This window comes from Chelmon rostratus, chromosome 8 (assembly GCF_017976325.1).
Source record: "Chelmon rostratus isolate fCheRos1 chromosome 8, fCheRos1.pri, whole genome shotgun sequence".
NCBI lineage: Eukaryota > Metazoa > Chordata > Actinopteri > Chaetodontiformes > Chaetodontidae > Chelmon > Chelmon rostratus.
The window spans coordinates 21,608,719-21,629,603 of record NC_055665.1 but is presented as its reverse complement, the minus strand read 5'-3'; the positions used below and the strand labels follow the sequence as shown (position 1 = coordinate 21,629,603).

Sequence of the window (20,885 nt, the reverse complement as noted above, 5' to 3'; positions counted from 1 at the left end):
ATCACAGACTGTTGATGTTGAGTGAGGATACAGATAAGCATGCACCCACACACAGTTAGACACAAGGAAGGTTTGGATGTTATGCAAAATCATGGTTCCTGTGTAGGAAGACACATAAGAATCGTGTACACACACACACACACACACACACACACACACACACACACACACAGTGTCAAGTGATTAGTTACACAAGTAGAACCATAAGTTCCCTTAAAAAGCAGAAGTTCTAACTGTTTGTACCTTTAGGCAGGGAGAAATGAAACTTGTGAGACACAAAAATCTACAGTTGAAGCCAGTCATGGGTTTAGTTGTTTTACGTTTTGGTGTGCGGTTTGGAAAACACATCCAACATGATCGAGCACACAAATGAACAATCAGAGCTGCCTGATCAGAGTGTTTTAAAGAAGAGCACAATCTGTCTTTATTAAGTTATTCTAATGTAACAGTAATTAAGCTGTCCAGCTCAGATTCAGAATAATCTTGATGTCCATCCACCTTGTCTGCACACTTTAAGATGATGATTATCCCTAAAAAGTATCGGACTTTGCATATTAATAGCAGGTACTCTCCAGTTTAACATAATTATGCCAAGGCTGAATTTGGGAAGTTCAGGGGAGAGGCTCTGGACAACTGCTGAACCCACAAGATCAATTTTGTCTGCTGAGCGAGCCGACCCTTTGCCATTAAAGCGTTTTTGATTGGTTGTAATTGTAGCTGTAGTCTACTCAATGAAAGCAATCAAAGGCGAGCAATTACAAGATGCTGGTCACCAGCCCTCAGGGTAGAGCTTCAGACCAGGCGACACGTGTGTGAATGTGCAGATACGAAAAGTCACACATACGCACGCATGCACACACACACACACACACACACACACACACACACACACACACACACTCACCCACACATTTCCTGTGTGTCTCATGTAAGACGGTCTTTTCTTCTTTCTCTTCTGTTTGGAGAGGAAGTACGGGTCTAATGACTTTTCCTATGCGTCACGAACACTGCATGTGGGAGGCAGACAGCCTCACTGCACGTGTGTGCATGTGAGGACCTTTATGCATATATGCATGAGTCTGCGAAGAGCTTGATACAAGCAGGTTTTGTTTGATATTTGTTAGAGGCTTCACGCATATTTACAAGTTGGCGTTTTTATAAAAATGGTGTTTGTGTTATGTGCGTGTTCGCCGGAAAGGCGCACTCTTAGCGAGTGCTGAGTATTTTTGGAGCGCTCTGACAGATAAGTTTGTCTCGGAGGAATTTCACACATATGCTTGCTTCATCTGATGTGACCGTGTGCGCTTGTCCCTATATGCTTGTAATGGAGCGTGAGCATACGGTGCTGGACGGCATGCGCGTGCAGTTTGTTTTTGCACGTGCTTCTTGCTCACTTCTCGTAAACACTGTTTTTGGCACACCACTGAGACCTCACACTTTGTCGAACTCATTGTTTTTCTGTTTTCGTACTCCTCACACACTCCATATCGATCCTAATCAATATTTTATTTCTTATGAGAATTATTGCGGGCCGAGCAGAAATTTCAGATACAGTTTCTTCATGTATCCTATATTTATGATGGTTGCTACCGATACTTCTCCTGGCTTTTCCAACAGTGTCCCATGGCATTATTTTAAAGCTTGAAGAAATTTTCTATGGCCAAATCAACACTGAGCTGTCAAAGACACCTTTTTTTTGTAATTATTTTAGGGAATTTGAATATGTATCTCACTTATCTGATAAGTAAGGAGCCCCATAGACAGAGAGAAAAAAAATGTAAATGATCTTTTACTAGATCAAGCACTTGAAATGCTACTGCATGTGCATGTGATACAATTTGTGTTTTGCTCAATTTTTCGTGCAAGAGATAAGTGTACAGTATGTACAGAGGATCAAAAAAACGCTGCATCATTTATCCCGCCTACTGTAGATGAATCCACGCCCACTTCCGTATGACAAAAACCTCACCAGTGTTATAGAGCTACAGTCTCTTGGGAAGTAGCAATATGGTTCACTGAATTTGATGAATTTACTGTCAGTCTACTCCCAATAGTCAGTTCATAAACAGCGTGGCTCACTGATGCACGGTTCACCTGCTAACTAACGCTGGTTCCGTTCGGTCAACTTTGGGGTGAAATATCTCAAGCAATGTTAAACAATCAGGTGTCTAGCTGTAAACCCCATCTGCAAAAGTCTGACTTTTCTTCATGGGCTGCCAGAGTGAAACAAGGTTTACTAATCCCACAGTGCTTGGTTTCCCAATCTACAGCCGCAGTGAGCTTGCACAGTTCATCTGGGGCCACCGAGAAGTGTTTTGCTCAAAGCGAGTACCCATTCAAAGACCAAGGTTAGCGCTTAGCTATGAGCAACTGACTACTGAAACATTATTTTAGGTGGAATGAAAAACAGAATCAAAAACAGTCGTTTGATTGGATCCAAGGCCTTTGCTGAACTCTTCCTCCAAACTCATCACTCCCCTTCTCTACCTTTGCTCCCTGGTGCCAACTCCATCATTTCCCTTACTACGTCTTCCTCTTATGAACACCCACTCCTTTCTTCCCCTGCCTTTTCTCTTTCTTTCTCCTCTTCCTTCCTCCCTCTCTCCCTGCCCCTCCATCACTCCATCCTTCCTCTTTTTCATTCCCAGACTGTGGATCTCAACTCTTTCTGCAAACCCCCATGTCTAATTTCATCATGCATTTCTCTCTCATTGCCTTCCCACCCCAGCGGCTCTCTGTCTCTTTCAAATTCAAGTTTTTTTCAACTTCAAATATGTTTATTGGCTTTATTAGGAATAATCTGTTGCCAAAGCTACACAGCTTGTGGTGATTAGAGGAGTGGTTATTCACAAAAAAGTTCAGTAACAGAAGAAAAAAAGCTAGCAGAAGTAGACAACCTTAATCATTAACTTGCAAATTATGATAAACTGAGGATCATTCATTTAGCCGCAGTGTGCATTGAGAAAATGAAGCAATGCTGTTCATTACAATATTCGTCTATCTCAATCATGAATATACAAACAAAAATTAAAACAGCTTGAAATTTTGGTATATACACGTATTTGCTTTCTTGACAGCTGGGTGAGAAGATCGATACCTCTCTCATATCTCTATGCTGCATATGAAGCTACAGTCAGCAGTTGGTTAGTTTCACTTAGCATAAAGACTGGAAACGAGGAAACAGATATAGATTAAACACGAGATACGATGTGTTAATTAGTGAGGTTTAGAGCTGCTGGTAAGTGATGTGTATTTCCCCTTGTTTCCAGACTTCATGCTAAGCTAAGCTAATAGGCTGCTGGGTGTAGCTTCATAGTTATGATGCAGATCTGAGAGTGGTGTCAATCGTCTCATCTAACTCTAAAGCGAATAAGCATATTTCGCCAAAATGTCTCAGTTTTCTTGAGGTGATCATGTTTCAATGACCATGCACATCATTTTAATGATGATTCCTCTCAGAGGTATTCTCAATCAAGCATTTCACAGAGTTTTGTTTCATGTGGTGCTCAATTCCAGTATTTCAGCAAATGGAGAGTGTATAGTTGTATTGCTTTGTGAATATTGGCTCTTTGAGTTGTATCAATTTTACCACATTTCTTTCAGAGCAGTTTAGTGGGATGACTTTGGTTTTGCCTCTTCGTCAGGAACATGCAAAGGGAGCTTGTTCCCTCCCCCTCCTCCCTGTTGCTCTTTTTAGCTCTCCTCCAAACCCCGTCTCTTTCAGCTCCACATCATCAGCAGTGAGACTACTCTTGCAGTTGGGTTCAGCTGAGGTCAGACACACAGTGTGTGCTGCCCCGGGGAGATACAGACTGGCTACCAACCAGATAAGTTGGAAGGAGATGTCCTGGTATCCCCCCTCCCCCACTCTCTCACTCTCTCTCTGTCATTTGTAAGAGCTTGTTGCTCCCACTGAGCGTTGGAGGCTGAGAAGAGCTCCTGGGAAACCAAACCTGACCATTAAAGCAAGCAATAATGATAATAATAAATGAAATACTGTCTGTGTCTCATTTCACTCCTCAGCCTCCTTCCCTTCCTCTCCATCTCATCTCCTCCACACACACACACACACACACATTCAGATTGGAATGATTTATTTATGTCAGCATAAATTACAGCAATAATCTCTGGTGTGCTGTATGAGAATCAGATCCTGGTGCAGTTGGTGTTTCAGCGGCGATGTTTTGTGGTGCCTCGATGCCAGCTAATTTTCATCGCTGTGTGTCTGTGTGCGCACGAGTGTGTGTGCGTGTGTGTTTTTTTAAACTCGCTTGGCTTTTCCCTGACAAGTCTGATCTGAGTAAACAAGGAGCCGGCCAAATAACTGTGGAGTGAGAGGGAGGGAGAGAGAGAGGAACAGGGTCAGAAAGTGTGTGTGAAGCAGTGAGAAAGGCAGGCACTTACTCAGGCTAAACCCTGAAGTCCTGGGCAGGAAGCTGATATTTTCCCAGACTTACTTTACTCTTTTTTTCTTTTTTTCTCTGATCCGACAATTGTAGCTTCCTCGGAGGGGCTAATAATACAACAGAGCCATTGTGCAATGCGTCGTTTCCCCTCGCCTGATTTAGCAAGAGAGAAGGCGTTTGCATGAAATCTTTCCACTCCCAGTGTGGTTGGGTGGAGTTTTTTACTGCCATCAGATTGGATTGTCACACCACATCGTAATAATGCACCGTTATAGTCTGGCTCAGCTGAACATGAATGCACAGATAACAGTGCTCTAGTAGCCACTGTACAGCTCTCCATGTGTCGCGTCTATCTTGCTGTCGCTTATTTTCAAAGCATTTCTTTTTAGGTGGAGAAGCTGTGCAGACAGTGGATGTGAAATGTGGATGGAATCTATCCACTAAAGCAGACATGCAGAATGAGAAGACTTTGAGGATAGATTAACCATCACAAGTACACTGGGTAGATTTCATTTCATTACAAAATTAGGTTATTTTCGCTCTTGGACCAAATATCCTCCTTCCTCGCTTAGCAAATAAAATCTGCTATGAAAAAGGCTCCCTTTGTGAAGCACAACTCAAGTTTTTCACAATCGTCAAGCCAAAAGAAATCAAAATAAACGGAGGACGTTTTACTACGTGAGCATGAGTAGTAGACGCTTAATAAGCACACAAGACAGAAAGAATGTAAAAAGCACTATTTGATAATGGCTATATTGCAGACATGGAGCCATAAATACATGCACAGTGGATGAATAAACTCACACACATAGCCAAGGCCAATATAAGTGTTTTTAAACACACATCACAACGCATGTCACAAAATGGCCATGCAGTAAATATAGATCAGAATTAGTAGATGTGTTCAGAAATAAAGCAACATTTTCACATAATTCGCACGCTGGACTGTTTGGGATTATATGCCCCACACAGCCAGTGTACCAGCTGCACACAGACATTAGCTGCATGCTAGTTGGTAACATGTACCGAACATGAATTACTGATAACAGTAACACCAGCAATGGCGCTCTGAAATCTGACGGTCTAACATCTGGTTTGTGTTCATTGCCGTTGCCAAATGAACTATTGGAGAAATAAGAACACGATGTATAAAGATTTTATCAATGTTTTGTTCCGAGCTGGTGCAAGGTGTTTTTGGTGTTTTTTTTTGCTATAAAGGCATCGAATAAGTCCTCTAAAGATTGCTTAGTGAACCACAGAGAAACTGTTTTTGCATTTCCTTAGATTAAAAACATCCATAAGGGCAGTGTGTGTGTCTTATTTGTCCTGTGGGATGGGGCTCAGTTTTATTAGAAACTGTGTTGCAGGCAGGTGCAGCATTGAAAAAGGTCCCACACAGTCTAGAAGGCTGAATGTGAGATGAAATTACTTGTTAGATGGATGGTTTTTGTAGCATATTTGACACAGCCTTATAAAAGATATAAGTGATCTTGCAAATGATATATTAACCCTAGTATTGCTTCTATATTCACTGCATGCCTTTGCTATACCGATATCGCATCAAACGTGGACTTTAATAGAGTATAATGTTTTGTTGAATTTTTAAACACACAAACCTTCACTTATTATTCACCTTTTGTGGACACACAAATGATCAATGGTGGGTGGCGAGATGAGATGATAATATAAATTCATAAGGAAAGCATTACTCTTACATGAGTTGTGAGGAGGAAGTAGATTTTATGACAGAGACGGTGCAACATTAATAAGACAGATCGCTGTGTATCCCAGCTCACCCGAGATCATCCCCACAGGCAACGCAAGCTCAGCCTGTCTGGCCATGTTGACCAGTTTGTCTGTGTGTGTGTGTGTGTGTGTGTGTGTGTGTGTGTGACTGTAGCCTTGCATGCATCCCTATCTGTTCATCTGGCTTCTGGCCTGTCTCACTGTTTGTCTCCATGTTTGGCTAACCATGCATCTTTCATTTTATCAGTAAGTCTATCACTTGGTGTGTGTATGTGTGTGTCCATGGGTGAAATGACCACTGGGTTTCCCGCTGTGTTGATCACATGGTCCACTCCATTCTCCTTTCCTCCGGTCCTCCTTTTTACCCCACCTGGCTGCTCTACCTTGACCACCCATGTTGTTTTGTCTGGCCTGGCTTCTTGTGTTGAACTGAATGGTCACATTATACAGACTTTTCCATTCCCCATGTAGGGTCCCTGCAGGTGAAAGTGCTGCTCCATGAAAAGAGATCAAAACAAATGCAAAGTGGCACTGGGGACATTTTCATACAAATGCATTTTGCTACTCTCAATTGAAAATTTATGTTCCACAGTGGTGATTCAACCGAATCATCTGGTTTCAAGTAGGTCTTTTGTGGCATCGCTGTATGAGCAGATAAAGATCTGGGGACCACAGCATGACCCGGGGTATCCACCTTCACTGAGCAGATAGTGCAACGAGCACCGCCTACAGAGACTCAAACGATACCAAACGAAAATGAAAGCAAAGAATGTTCACAGTGCTGCTCGGTGCACATGAGCTAACAAAGAGCAGCGCAACACCACTGCAGTCGCAAAGGAGTCCTAAACCCTAAACATGTAGGGTTTAACTAAGAGTTAACATATTTTGATGCTAATGATATCAGAAGAATGGCACCTTCATTAGCATCAAAAAACCACCACAAAGTCCTCCATCCTCTCTCTCCACCCGATCTCAGCTCTTTTGTCTGTGCCCTCATAGCCACATTCTCCAGTAGTCAGAGACAATAAAGGTCTAATTTGTCTTGGCCAGAGCTTGTGAGCACAAATACCTGAGCAGCAGGCCATATGGTTAGTGAGAGTCTCGGCGAAGCGCTTGTCTGTGTGTATAACCTTACCTGTCTGACTGCATGACATTGTTTGTGTTTGTGAGCATGTGCAGGTTGTGTGATTAAGTGTGCAGATATACCCATTTGTCTGTGAGTGTGTGTGCGCGTGTGGGTTTATTTTCTGCCCAGGTCTCTTTGCCCATGTCTTCTCATTATGGCGCTAATTACCCGGGTGTGGACTTGAAAAGGACATGAGAGTTTTAGTCCAGAGACAGGAGGTGAAATGGCGTGTCTCGGTCTAGACTGATCTGGATGATTAGAAGGTGTGCCACAGTGACAGAGAGTGAAAAAACAGAGGATTTGGCAGAGGGAGTGTTTTTGTTTTACCTGCTTCCTTCCTCTGTTTTAACACTTCACAAAGGTTGCCAGCAAAGGAGGGTGACGCCTGTGGCAACATATCAAGACAAAAAGTTTTTATTTAATCTGATCCAATTACATTATGGCATCCCTGATCAAATTATTTCCTTTCGGTGCGCTCATGAATTCTTGAAGGCTACTGATATTAAGTCAGAACAATTGAAATAAGTGCTTGCACCTCTTTGCTCTGCTGTAAACATTCACTTGTGCCCTCTTTAAACTTTCTTCCAGTCTCTATTTAAAGGGCAGACGCTAGTAAAAGTACCCAGCTGTCTGCTCTCTCTCTTTCTCTCCGTAAACCTAGCCAGCTGTCTGCCCTCCACTTTTGACCTTGTTTTGATGAACACTGTTGTATGTGTATGAGTGCACACATGCGTACGTGCATGTGTGTGTGTGCGCATGCATGTCAGCGGGCTTTTCAGCGTGACCCTTGACCTTTGGTGACTGACAGGCTAAGTCTAGCCACCCAGCCTCTCTCTCTCTCTCTCTCGTCTCCTTTTCTCCCCTCTGTTTCCTGACTGATAGCCTGTCAGTGGGACAAGCTCTTAGGCTAGGACATTATATTTGTGGGTGTGAGGGCGAGTGGGTGTGTGAACGCCACTGAGACAGGGAGGGGAAGAGAGCACGTTCAAGTGTGTGTTTGTGTGTAGGTGAAGTTATGTGCACAAGCTTAAGGGGGTCACAGAGGAAGACACTGTCCAGACGTTTCAAAAATAACAACCCATATAGTCGGGAAGCTGTGTCTTTGATTGTGTGTGTGTGTGTGTGTGTGTGTGTGTGTGTCTGTCTGTCTGTCGTAGCAAAGTGTATCTGGTAATTATTTAGTCAGGCTTTGACCTTTGACCTTCCCCTTTGACCTCCCACATCCTGTTCAACTTGAGAGAAGATGGACACACATTCATACATATGCACACACACACCCCTCCACACACACACACACACACACACACACACACACACACACATCCTGGGGTTTAAGGGGTTTGTGTTTGTGTGGGCTGGGAGTAAATTCAGAGGTTCAGTGATTTCACTAACGTGAGCAGTTCAGGGCCGAAAAACATGACTGGACTATCAAGGAATGTTCTCAAAATTGATCAAACATGTCTCAGAGATACCGTGAACACACATTAGTTAGAGGCAGCCAACATGCTGCTTTAATACAGCACATATTTCAACATTCATCCCCGTGTACCTGTCTGCACCTATTTTATACCATTTTGTCAAAAGGGGCAAAAAGAAAAGCTTCACCCTGCAGACTCACACAGAGACAGAAGGAGGGAGTGATCCATAGACAATCTGGGAAATCAAGAATGAAGTCAACTGCTATTGAAAGGTTTTTGACAATTACTGCCAATAACATTACTAGTTATTGATTACTGCACGGACTGGGCCTTTGTTCATTCAATAAAATGACCCCAAATTATACAAAGTATCACCTTGGCAACAGAGGTTCCTTGCCTGCCAATGAAATAAAGGAGGGGACAAAGCAGCAGGAGCAGCTCTGGACTCTTTCCCTGCCGGATAACATTACTTTGTTCTTTTGTGATAACATCTACCCAGAGCCTTATTACGCCCGTGTGTGTGTGCAGCGGCAGCAGTGTTCATATGGTGTATCCAATTTGTCATGCTGTCTTTCTATATACTATATGTCCATTTGTGGTATGTAAAATATATTTGTGTGTAAGAGGAGACATAATTGTCTTTTTTCGTTTGCCAGTTGCTTCTTATCTCATCTTTCAGTGACATTCTTTCCAGTATGATCACAAACCCTGTGACCCCTGGCTGTGCAGTTATCACCACTGACGATGAAGCAACAATGCAGGCAGAGTTTTGGTTGTGGTACAGACTGTATGGTGCCTTCCCATTTTGTGGTTATGGATGGATGCTTGTAATAATGGTTAACCTGGTTAACATCATGGCTTTGCTTTGACCAGATCTCATTGTAGTAATTGCTCTAATTCTCAGCCTTGCGGTTGCATTGCCATGACCATGTCTTAACAGAGAAGATATCCCAGCAGTGATAAAAGTAAGCACCATCACAAGAGCCTTCAAAAGAAAACATAAAGGAAAGAATATATCGGTACGTAATGACATTTATTTCACCAGCCTTCCCAAGGTGTCAAACATTAAAACGCACGCAAAGAAACAGAACGCAGCAGTATAGAAAACAAAATAAAAACAATAAAAATACAGCCGTGAAGTGGAATTCAATAAAGTCACTTGAAAGCGCAGACTCAATTATGGTCAGGCTTGAGTTTAGCTGGAGGGGAAAACTTTTAACTGCCGGGGCTGGGTGAATGGGTTGACTTAGTGCTTGGGTGAGACATTTGTATGGGCGGTGTATGTGTGCTGTGATGTTAACGGATGTCTGCGTGTGTAAGCCAAACAGCTCCTATCCTTAATTCCAGGGTGAACTTGGACTTCCTCCCCTTTCAAGTCTTCTTTTCAACACAGACTGACACAAGACGCTTCTTCATGAGTCATGTCTCAGGCAGTTCTCCCTCACTCTTCCTTACTTAGATGTTTATTGTTCTTATAATATTCCTCTATAGTATTCAGCCTATTTAACAGCTATGTCGTATTTCATCATTTATTTGGCAGGTAATTAAAGCAAACATGTGAAAGAAAATATAATATTTATGTTCATGTATCGGTTTTATTCCTTTTACATCACCTGTCACACAGTGGCAGGCGTTGCTGCTTGCCACAGTTTCTTTTTTGATGCCAAAGAGTTGAACAAGGTCACAAAAATGCTGGCCATAAGGAGATCTAATCTCAAATTGGCAACTGAAAGTCAGTCATTAGTTTTTATATCACTTGTTTGGCTATTGTTCAGTCACCACTTGTCCCTCCGGCCAGCTTGCCATGTCACTTTACCTATAAAAGAGTACTGTGGTATGTCTTTATATTGACTATACTGTAGGCTGCCCATGTGGGATGCTCTCTAAGTTCGAAAGGTGTTAGCTGTCATGCCTTCAGCTGCGCGCTTGTTCTTTGTCGCCTCACACCAGACCTGACCCTGGTGACTTTTCACCTTTTGAAGGGTGAACTTTGACCTATAGAGAAATGACCCTTGATCCTAACAGGTCCTAATGGCGCAGAGAGGACTGCTGGTGACATGAGACAGATGGAAACACACATGCATGTAAAGACAGACGCACATGCGCTGGTGCACAGACATTGAGACACACTAATAGAGTGGGGAGCGTTGCTCTGCAGGCCCGAGGAGTGACAGGAGAACCGTGGGGACACACACAGACAGAGCTCGGCTTACACAGGAAACTGCTGAGACATGCAGGTCATGTCTGTTTCCATGTTTATGGACCCAGCAGACATGCAAAGGCGCACAGGCGCATACACACTCACTACGTGTAATCAGTTTGCTTTGTTTTGTGTGCTGCCGGACAAAGTTTTGGCTAAGACAGCATTGCCTGTCAGATTAGTAGCTGGTTTTGTCCACCCAGAACAACAGGTCAGCTGGACTTTGTTTTATTACCGTTGTTTGAGAACATGTATGCAAGTCTGCAAAACTCCTAAAGAACACGCATGAATACTGCAGATGCATACACCTTACCTCCTGTAATTGAGTTTTCTGAAGGTTAAACTGGACACAAACTAATATGTTTTGGCCTCCGAGGGCTTCCTTCCCCTAAAATAATGAGCCTCGTAGTTTACCCTTTACTAAACCTCCCCAGTGGACCACAGATGGCCTTTCAATTACCAAGCTAAAACATGCAGAATGGCAATGCATGGCATTATCAATGAACATGCAAGAGGGACCACATTCTCAGCTCCTCGTGAGCAAGCAGGCAAACACACACACACACACACACACACACACTTGGAGACGAATACACAAGCACATCGTGTATGTCCACACACTTGCCTGCATGTGTGGACACGCATATGCACGCACACACACAGCCAGATTACTTTGCTTATTTGCTTAGCAAGCAATCTTTGTTGGGGTCACCACTCCTCACCCCTGCACTGCACCAATCTATAAAGCGAGCCCTCTGGGACCCAGTCAAGCCAAGGTATTTGCAGAGTGATCTGAAGTTAGTTCCTGTGCTGCTGCCGCAGATTTCAGATTTAAGATGAATGCAGTACGCAGCAAAAGACGACGGGCTGTCAGGTTTTTCAGTCTGAAGCTATCAGCTCATCTGTGAGCCATCAGGGGATTTTTATGTCTCAAATTTTCCACCATAACTGTTCAGCACTCACGATGTTAAGTGAGACAGGCCACTAGGAATACCCAAAGTAAGAAACCTGACCCCTTTAGAAGTTACAATTTGCAAGTGAAAAGTGGAAATGAATGACTAGAAGTATTCTGTTTTCACTCTAAAATCAGATTTTAAAGTCACATTTTGGCTTTTGAAGAAACACGGCTGTCTCCTGGATTTTTTCATAATTCTATCATATCGTATCCTATCATTTCAGATTGAATTAGTTCTAAATGTTTTCCGTAATTTTAGTGTAGACATTTCCAAACTATTCCACAAAGGGCCGTGTGGCTGCAGGTTTTTGTTCCAACCAACCAAGAGGTCGCCTAATTATCAGCTGAAGACTGAGATCAGATGATTAAATGAGTCCAGCCTGGTGTGCTCCTCCTTGGTTGGAATGAAAACCTGCAGCCACACGGCCCTTTATGGAATAGTTTGGACATGCCTGGTTTACTGGCACTGCATATACTCCATGAGAGTCTAATTGGCCACAGAAGATGCCTGTCAGAGGCTCAAAAACTGATTGTTTGTCACTGCAATCAGGAACAAATTACTCCACTAAAGTTGCTGAATTGATTAAAAAGGTATCCAAAATCCTAAACTAACTTCTAGCTTCACCTGTGGCCTTACTGCCATGTAAATGGGTAGCATTTATATAGCGCTTAGCACTTCTTCATTCAAAGTTTTATGTACTTTTTTCATAATCAAAATCTGATCAGTAAAATCCTCACTCCTGTAACATTTCTACTAGTGCCACTGAACATAATGTATGTTAAAGTGTTGTCATAGAGCACTAGAGCTGTTAATTGTGGCTGATTAAGGACCTGTTTTAATCATTCAATCATTTCATGAATGAGTTGACCAACAATGAAATGTCTTATTATTTTTATTACTCATTATTATTTCTGAACCTAACATACTTGCACTTGCTTATACAATATATATAGAATATATGCTGATAGAGACAAATCATGGCAGAGAACCCTATATAATATTTCAGCGTCACAGCTATATGTTACTTTTGGATGTTTTTAGTGTGAAATATTTACCTAAACTTGTCTTTTTCTTTAAATGGGCTCATACGTGGCACGGCGAGATGAAAAAGTTGTGAAAAGCTATATGTATGCAAGTCCTACTGTTTAGGAATATATAATTCTCTATTGATATGCTAAAAAGACATTTGGGATTGGGGTTTTAAAGGCAGATATCCAACAGGGAGTTGTGGGCTAGTGGAGGGTAGCTGCATAATCAGCTCCACCATCAGCTAACTGATGTTCTGCATAATAGAGATGGGATTTCTGGGTCAGTATGTGTCTGTGTATGCAGCGTGTGTGTGTGTGTGGCGGTAGTGGTGGGGGTTTGTCATTTTATCTGCATGGATGTCTGCATGTGTCCTGTCTGCATGTGTGTGCATGTGTGCAGTCTATGTCTGTATGTTTATCTCTACGTGTGTGCGTGTGTGTGCGCGCGCGTGTGTCAGGGGCACTGACCCCTTTCCCCACAGGGAGGACGGTCCCTGTCCTCATTAGGGAAGAGAGATTGAGAGTGAGACAGAGAGACAGACAGACAGGGAGGGAGAGAAATAACAAAAAACAGAAGATGGAGAGAAAGAAACACAGGGAACAGCGGTGAAAGGCAGGCAGAATGTATTAGGGGGTCCATCCTAATACATTCCATTACCACAATGAACAGGAAGGGCCATGGTCAACGAGGTCATGAAGTTTTTTGATGCACACACACACACACACACACACACACAAATACACATCTCCCGCTTCCCTCCATGGGGTGTATGTCACAATCCAGACTTGACTGTGGTTTAATTGAATCAAGAGGCAGTGTGTGGGTGTTTGAGGTTTAGGAAAAAGGGAAGAAGGGCCATGGGGGTGGTTGGTAAGATAGATAGAGAGAGAGAGAGAGAGAGAGAGAGAGAGAGAGAGAGAGAGAGAGAGTGTGTTTATATAGACAGAAAATGTGATTGTCAGGTTCCATGTGTGTATTAAGTGCACCCAGGAGTCGGTCTGTATTTGTGTGTGTGTACGTGAGTATGGGATTACTCAAACCTCTGCAGTCTTGATCCAGCCTGCGTGGCTAGTGACACAGAAGGCAGGTTAAAAATCCTTTTAAGTTCGAATGAGGTGTAGCTTTTTTTTCTTCTCGAACAAAGCGAGGTTTATATTAAAACACAGAGAGAGAGAAGAGGGAGGAGGGAAGAAACTATAAGAGCAGCCGTATGTCTGAGAAAATCAAAGGACAGAATGTAGCTCTGGTTATTGTACATATCATATTAGAGCCATTAAAGGATATTGAAATCACATTCTGTAGGAGAAAGAAAAAAAACAGGGATTGGGGGTGAGAGAGAGACAGAGTTGAGTGATAGAGAAATGCTGAGTGAATGTCATGATAATCCCGGAAAAAAAAAAGAAAAAGAATAGCACCGAAGTACAAAGCGACCACAACAGAAGGCCTAAACCTCAGCGAAGCCCACCACCTTATGATCACAGAGTGGTGCGGTTCATCTGGCAGGAGGTTCTTATACTTATTACAGTCATGATCTAAACTCCTCCTGTGTTCATGTTACAGCACTTAGGCCTCCACATGCCCAAAAGATCATGTTCTTTAACCATTTGTGGCACGGATCTGAACCTATACTTCCATAGTGCCCCAGTGGCTCAGTGTGCAAACTGTCAGGAGGCCCTCAAAGCTCTCCTCATATTGCCTGTCTAAGCGTTGATTGCTCGGCTTTGGTTACAATGCAGATGCCACGCCGTTAGATCGCTGCGAATGTTATTCATGGACGTGTATTACCGTCGAGAAAGTGAGAGATGGATGGGTTCAGGATGAGAGAGTGATCGATGGATGTAGAGGGAAGAAAATGCAGAGAAACAGCCGAAGGGAAGCGGAGCGTTGGTCCGAGAAACAGACAGACAGCAAGGACAGAGATAGAGTGAGAGTCAGAGACAGAAAAAAGAGAGGGAGAGAATTAAAGAAACCACAACAGAAGCCCGAAGCCCACTAAGTCCCCTTCTCCTTATGATGGTGGGGTGTGGTGTTGGGGATCTGGCACAACTTCCTACAGTACAGCCCCTTTCTAAACATCTCATATATATACACCCAGTCAGAGACAAAGTCACAGCTAACCACATCACAACGTTCGTGCATATGTGTGCGTGTGTGTGTGTGTGTGTGGTTAGCTCAGCTGCTCCCAGGCTCACAGAAAGCATGCGCTGCCTGAGCGTGTCAGAGCTGTCTCTTGATCTCGTCTTTTTATTGCCTAATCCCTGTCTCTCTTCTCGTTCCTCCCTTCCTCCTTATACAGCACCCACCCCACCCCCACAACCCCCGTCCTTCATCTTCTCCCTTCACCCCCAACACCCCTCTCCATCTTTTTCCTGAACATTTGAATCTAACCTCAGCTGCCCTGGCAACATATGATCCTTTCCATTCATGCCAATGAAGGTTGTCCCTTTTGCTGCCCTCCCACACATCTGCCTCTCCGGCTTCGATAACAGCCCACTGCACTGAACCTTTCAAAGTGTTCCCGTTTGCTATAGATGAGTTTCAGATAGTAGCCAACCCACCATATGGGTCATTGCCGCACTCATTCCCAGTGGGTCGCGAGCGAGACGATGGTTCGCTCATGAATGTTTCATTCTGGTTTACATAACAGTGGCTCAGGTCTTTGGTAGCACACTCTGAATGTATGATTACAAAATCCTGTCTGCTCCGCTCGCTTTTACCCCGTGTCCGTCTGTCAGCATCTCATACGTTCTCTGTCCATATAAATTTGCCTCCCCCTCGCTTTCTGCCTCGTTTCATGAAAATAACGTGACGCAATCGAGACATATGACCATCACAATGCGCTCCCCGCATTCATTTTTTTTCAATTTCCACTTGCCTCATTGGCATGACAAGAAACATTTGTGTTGCTTAAGCATTCACAGAAGGAAACAGTAGATAAAAGAAAAGAAGGACAGTGGGCATAACAAAATATGATGATGGTAAGAAAAGAATTGACTGCATGCATGCAATAAAGTTAAATATAGAGTAACTAGAAAGCACTCACTGAGTGCATGGTCCCACCAAGGCTGCGCAATCTTTACATTGGTTATTTTCAATGTAAACATGGTATGAAGAATACCTTAACCTTAAAAAAAGAAATAAATGCTTATTCAAGCACATTTAGACAAAAATACATTTGTACCTAAGTGGGTAAAATTAGAGTAAATATGCAAGAAGAATGGTGAATAAACAGTCACGCTAAATTGACAATGACAATAACAGCATGCTTATGTTTAGCAGATATAATGTCTGCCATGTTTACGATCTTAATTCAGGGTGTTACCATGCAAACACTTGCTAATTGGCAAATAAACACAAAGTGGAGCTGAGGTTGCTGGGAATGTCACCAGTTTTGCAGCTATTTGGTCACAAACCAAAGACCACAACAAACAAATGGATCTGTTATAGGAATCTGTTTTGTTTTTAGATATTTCATACAGCCGGTCCAAAAACATAATCTCCATGGCAGAGATAATAAAAATGTCTTACGCACATTATACTCTATTTCCATAATAAGATTTTGTAGTTTCCCCTCTCTCTTCTCCATACCAGCTGGTAGGATAAATCCATACTCCCGGTAAGGCAGCTGCAGTAAGTGCAGGTTCACAGATGATTTGTCTTCTTTCTGTCTTGCCTCGAGGCAGCAGGAGACAAACCGAGTTTCTGCCCTGCCATACTGCTGTGTTCCCCCAACAGAAAAGGAAGCTTTTCATTTTCTGGCAAGGTTGTGAAGCCCGGAGTAACTTTTTCACAACTTTGGTCATATTTTATTCTCATTGTTTTCTGCAATGTGCATAGGAAATACTGTATATGTGTTTTCTTTCTCCATCCTGTGATATTGTGGCATAAGTAGAACTTGCACACTGCTGTGTCAACTTTTCTACCCCTGCTCTTGTGCTGTCGGTGTCTGCAGTCCTGGACTTTATGCATGAGGTGAGGCCTCGTGTTGCTTTTAGCAGATGACCTTTAATGTTTTTGCCCACAATTACTAAAGTAGTCTACTTATGTCTCCTCAAGGGCAGCTGTCTCCCTTATGTTAGTCTGCTCGACATTCAGACATTTGATAAACATCTCCACCGACTTACTGAGTTCAACCTCTAATGGGCCAGATTTCTTTACACGAAAGCACTGACTTCTTTCAGTTTGCGCACGCATCTGCCTGTAATTAGAATTTGATTTACTAAGGCAGCAGATAATTAAACAATCAGTGGCTGGTGCTGCCTTCTACGTGCATTCTGTGAATGAGGGAGGATCGCCTTCTCGGCTGATTCGTCTCCAGCTCCAGTTCAGAGACAGAAGTTTGGTGAAATGTTACATGTCTGATAAGTCAAATAAAGGGCTGTGTGTCTGTTCATCTTTGTGTCACTGGAAATCCCAATTTATCCTTAGTTGGTCTCAATTGACAAACATAAAACCAAACACAATCTTGTGTCACTCACTGTAAAGACAGTGTGGGTGGGGAAGTGCGTCTGCTTTAATTGTATTTTCACCGAACGAGTGCTCCATCAGTTGTGGTCCAACACAAGCTCCAGAAGCTGCCATTACATTTTAGCTAAGTAAAGTCCCCACAATGTGTGAGTCAGGTCCTCTTCACCGTTGAGCCGAGTTCCTGTCAACACCCATAAACGTTAAAATACTTAATGTCTTTCCATGCTGGTTCAAATGCCTATTTCTGCACCGCTTGAGGTTCAGCCTCTGTTCCCTCTCCTTTATCCAGAGCCACCACTGCTGCGTATGAGTCAGGTCCTTTTAGCCATTTACAAACTGAGCAGACAGCCATCCATAAATGCCTGCGTATGTCTCCACCCTTTGGGATATGTCTCTTTAGCCTGCCACTGAATATAGTTTGTCTCTAATCATGGCATGGCGTCATTAAAAGATTATAAAACCCAGCTGATAGAAGTAATGATCACCATCTCCTTTATATTCTCTCTCTTTTGTGCCATAACACATCTCACTCGTCTCTTTATCTCCCGCTTGGTCAATGTCTCTGATTTACTCTCCATCTAGGTGTTTGCAGTGGTGATAAATGAATTTATGAGTCAGTCTAATTGCATGAGTCAGGCCTTCTGGTATGTTTGGTTGAGACTTTCTCTCTTTCTCTCTCTCACTATCTGTCAGGTCCTCTCGGCCATTTAGTAGACTGTGAAGCTGACAGACGATGCCCATGAATGATGAATGATGACTGGAGGTCTGTCTGGTGCCAACAGAATGCATAATACAGCATAGATACAGTGATTCCTGTCCTGCAACCAGACACATGCTGCAGCTGCTGTATCATCTCACTGGCGGATCTGCCCCCAGCAGAAAAGCGCGGCAGCTTAAAGTGGACATCCACTGAAAACCGCATTCAGGTATGTTGTCTCATTCTAGAATCCTAAATGAAGCAGCTTTAGGAAAGGCTGGTTGTTGAGCTGTCGAATCGGCTGTAAAATGAAATGAGATGAACTTTGGATAATGTTTTACGTCATGTCAGGAGTGGGTATTTCATGTTGTTTCATTTCTAATGATATGGCTGATATCTCATTCTATGGTAGATTTCTGAATTAATCTTGTTGACTTGTAAACTTTTAGTTCTACCCCTAAGACCCCTCTTACATAAAGCACCAAGCTATAACATGCTTTTGACCCCTTCTTCACCAGTTGAATATTATCTGTACAACTTTTCCTTCCATCATTACATGCTTCTCAGGATACATTATGGATATGTTTTTCTTTTCAGTTTATTTTTCATGAAGGCTTTAGAGGGACATTTTTGACCTTTCAAAGAAGATGTGGGAGTGCATCTGATTTGCGTACACTTTGTCTGCAAATGTTTTTTTGGAGTGGGTGGACACAGACACGTATACAGCCTATACTGTAGACATGTTTGTACGCCTGCATGTCTGTGGCTCTGCGTGTGTCTGATTGTGTGGGCTCAGCTACAGCCAGGCTGTAGAGGCATGTTTCTGTGCCTGTGTCTGCTTGCATGCATAGATGCCAGTAAGTACTGTGGATGTCTGCGTCTCTAGTATAGGAGCATGAGCAGTTATGCTGGTGTGTGTTTGTGTGTGTCTGTCTGTGTGTTCCTACTGTAGTATGTAGGTCACCAATATATTCCTGATGAGGTCTAGTCCTCTGGAGAACTCTACAGATATGAGGGCCTAAATTAGACACTATTATCTGTGTGTGTGTGTCTGTGTGTCTGTGTGTGTGTGTGTGAATAACTGTGCAAGAGAGCGAACTAGGCGCCATTATCAGACAAGAGCCTCACAGGCATGCGTGTTCAATTTTGTGCACATGCATGCTTTTACATGTAAAGAGCATTATCATGAGTGTGTTCGTCTGTCTATGTGCGTAGGTGTTTAAATTGCATGCTATTTCCAAAATAATGTATTGTGTTTGTGTGTTTGTGTGTGTGTGTGTGTGTGTATGTGTGGGTGTCTGACACTCTGGTGTCATCTGACAGGCTAGTTGCCTGTTACCACTGACCTGGGACCGTAAACCTCAACCCTCAGCTTTAACGACTGTTGGCTCAGAGAGCCTGTCCATATTGCTGTTACCAAGCCAAACTGCTAATAGGCCTCAAGCAGCACTCCAGGAAAACTATGCGGCCACTGGCATAGCAGTGGCCATGTGTTAAGGTGTTACCCATTGTTGGAACCACATACAGCATAACATGCACAAGGGCCGTGTTTGTAGCATGAAGGATGGAAAAGGCTGAATTCATAATGTGTAATGTGCTTTCTGGCTTAAAATAGAATTTAAGGTTGTTTTTTGGAAGGAGTCAGGGCAGCTGAAAGTTTTAGCAGACATGTTTCTGGACAATCACGCACACAAAATGATTCCATGCTGTTTTAACTGTTATTAGGCACTTCGGTATGGCTACCATTAAAGACCCAAGAGCAATGATAATGAGGTTTCTTTTAGGCATACAGACTCGCACGTCTTATGTCACTTCCTCGATAAAAAAAAAGTGTGGCTTTCTGCACGGCTGCTGATCTGGGACAGGTCGTTGAAACATTACATGTAATTCCCCTTCATTTCAGGATGTCTACATTTCCAGCCAGCCTTACTGTCCGTAAGTCGCAGCGACAATACCACATGCAGTCAATCTGTCAAACCAATTCCGAATTTTGCCGCAGCTCAGCCCAAAAGTTATATTCAACCCGAGAGAGATGACTGGGAGTGAGGATGTCTACCTTTGAAAAGCTTCATGCTTTGACCAAATCATATGCTGTCACTCCTAAGCTTTAGAAGGCCTGCACTTTTCATCAAAGCCCTTGATGGCTACCTTTCACAGCACTGTCGAATACACCCTCAAAAGCTTCCCTCCCTCCTTTCCTCCCTTCCCCTCCCAAATCTCTTTCTTCTTCCCTCCAATGTCGACTACCCCTCTTCCCTGCCTCTCCTCCCCCCCCTCCCTCAATCCTTCCATTCCCCTTGTCCTTAATCCATGCCTCCCTCCTCAATCAAACCCTCAAATCCCTCCAGGTTTTTTTCTCTCTCTGTGTATGTGTGACTTCAGTACTGTCAAGGTAGATGAAACAAGAGGAATTCAGATTCATCACAGTCGTAACCTGCCACGATAATAATCCACTACTATTCTTCCCATGTGGCGGTAGGCCGATGTTACTGGCCTTTTCGGGGTTTATTTGCATATTTGTTTCCCCTTTGTTTCTTTTGATGAATTATTTACCGCGGAGTGAAATGACAGCAGAGATCACTGATGATTGCTGTCGCGGGTGGATGGGTGCCTTTTTCCTCTTTGTAATTATTCCCTTTTTTCCTGATTTTCAATCAAGTTTTTCACTCATGTTCCCCGGTGACAACAGACGAGAAGCAGAAAAGAAAAAAAAAAAACACACACACATACATTTTAGCACCGCTAGTGGAACCTTACCGCTGTCTAGCGGGAACGCAGCTTCCTTTGTTGTTGTAATGATTACAGAGTAGGAAACAGCAGGAGAAGAGTGGAGAAGGGAG

At 43.1% G+C, this 20,885-nt stretch overlaps 1 long non-coding RNA gene across 2 annotated transcripts in view; it reads left to right on the top strand.

The window, feature by feature from the left end:
- LOC121609911 overlaps positions 1-20,885 on the top strand; it is a 93,973-nt gene that overhangs the window by 49,696 nt on the left and 23,392 nt on the right. For both annotated transcript variants that reach the window (XR_006007023.1, XR_006007022.1), the window contains one exon: positions 18,042-18,274. This is a non-coding gene — a long non-coding RNA (uncharacterized LOC121609911). The remainder of the gene's footprint in view (positions 1-18,041; positions 18,275-20,885) is intronic.